This window comes from Macrobrachium nipponense, chromosome 16 (assembly GCF_015104395.2).
Source record: "Macrobrachium nipponense isolate FS-2020 chromosome 16, ASM1510439v2, whole genome shotgun sequence".
Taxonomy (NCBI): Eukaryota; Metazoa; Arthropoda; class Malacostraca; order Decapoda; family Palaemonidae; genus Macrobrachium; species Macrobrachium nipponense.
Genome location: NC_087209.1, coordinates 58,881,516 through 58,883,437, shown reverse-complemented (window position 1 = coordinate 58,883,437; position 1,922 = coordinate 58,881,516). Strand labels below are relative to the sequence as shown.

At 35.2% G+C, this 1,922-nt stretch overlaps 1 long non-coding RNA gene across 1 annotated transcript; it reads left to right on the top strand.

Annotated features, from left to right (window-relative positions):
* Positions 1–279: 279 nt before the first annotated feature.
* Positions 280–1,718, top strand: LOC135195746 (uncharacterized). The gene is made up of 2 exons (XR_010310237.1): positions 280–486; positions 1,451–1,718. It is a non-coding gene; the product is annotated as an uncharacterized LOC135195746 (long non-coding RNA).
* Positions 1,719–1,922: the final 204 nt, after the last annotated feature.

The window sequence follows — 1,922 nt, the reverse complement described above, 5'->3', positions numbered from 1 at the left end:
TATGATTATAATAATGCTCATAAAATAAACTCAATATGCGCGCGCATGTAAAAGTACAGTACATCTACTCTTACATAATTCATAAATAAATACATATTTCATAAATAAATATACACTACTCTTACATAATTCATAAATAAATAACACCCAGTGATCGATACCATCAAGCTAATGAACGTAAAATCTAAAAAAATAATAAATTAATTAAAGAATAAAAAAAAATACAAAACATAAATCACAAACTTTATTCTCTATGAAGGTGACAGACGAAGTCTGGTGTAACAACCTACGTCACAGTTCCCGTGTAGCAGAGGCGCCGTTGCAAAGACCAGAAGATCACTCATCTAGGCACCCGTTGATGGAGCCGTTTCAAAGGCGAATCCCGTCTACTACTACTACTACTACTGCTGCTTCTATTACTGGCCCAGACTCCATAACAAGACGAAAGAAGAGTCAACGATGCGCCTGGATGTTTTCCGATGAAAGGTAATTATGATTATTCATAATGTTCGCTATAATGTAGCTCATTTGTACTATGAGAATACAGATACACAGAGAAGTACCGGTGACAGGTACCGTTCAAACACCGTGGCTAGATCTTCCTCATCAGATGATTCATAAGGACAGCAACTTGAGACGTTAGTTGCTCTCAATAAAAAAATTACATTAAAAAAAGTGGCATAAAAGTTGCAACTCGTGCGCGGGGACCACCCTGAAGAAAAACAAGAAAAATTCAGAAATCAGCAGAAAAACTGATTCTAACTAAATAGCTTTAACTTTAATACTCTTCTGGTTTTATATATTTTCATATATATTTTATATATTTTTATAAATTTCCCAATAACGTTACGACTACAATCGACTGAGCTGTATGTACGCTACATTGGTGGTAGCAGTGTCGCCCATCTAGAATTTAATAGGAAAAAGAATCAAAGATTGATTTGTTAGTTCTTACTGGCGTCGCAACGACGAGGTTATTGACGCCAAAAGAATCAAAGAATTTAGTCCCCTAACAACAATGTTTAAAACTGGCAATAAATATGATTCGGTAAACAAATGCTCTCTTGAATTCTTTAGCCATGTAAATGTATTTTCATTTGTCATTTAAATATCAGGTATAAACGGTAAATATTGCCGTGCACAGACAGACATATATAGTAGATACAGGCCAACTAATCGACAGATAGATTTTACCTTTGTAGCTGAAGTTTTACCCATTATAACTAATTTTCTTTTTACCAACGTACAATTCATTTACCTGAATACAAGAACACTTTCATGACATTATGGCATTATTCTACGTTACCTGAAGGTTACAGAAATATTTTTTCTTATCCCTGAACAGTTTCGAACATTGTGCGTAGGTATGCCTATGTCAAAGACAATCTTCCCTAAATACTTCGTCAACTCACAAACAATACAACAATTATTTGTCTCTCTTTTACTCTAGATACCTGGAGGCCTAAGCTGAACTTCTAGTAGTACCAATGTCCAAGAAACTGAAGATTCGCTTCGAATTATGCCAAGATGAGAGAAACTTCGCCCCTGCTGGTCTTCCTCTGCTACAAGGATTCGACGAATGGCTTCTTCCCCTATTTAACGTCTCGCGTTTGATTTAAATTATTACTTGCATGTTTTCTGTCCTGCTTTGTGTTTTGACTGTCGTTTAATGTTTAATGTATTAACTGTCTCACGAAAATACTGCTCCATGAGATATATCACGACGTTTTTATCTTCCTTTCCCCTTTTTTATTAGTTTGTTTACAGGTGATACTTACGTCGGAGGCTCTGAGAAGAACGACATATATACCTACTTTCATGGATGATTATCGAAAATAAACGAACGTGAATAAGTAGCAATCGGCTACAGATAATTATCCGTTATATTCAACGACTTAAACTCATATCTTACTATAATGGGC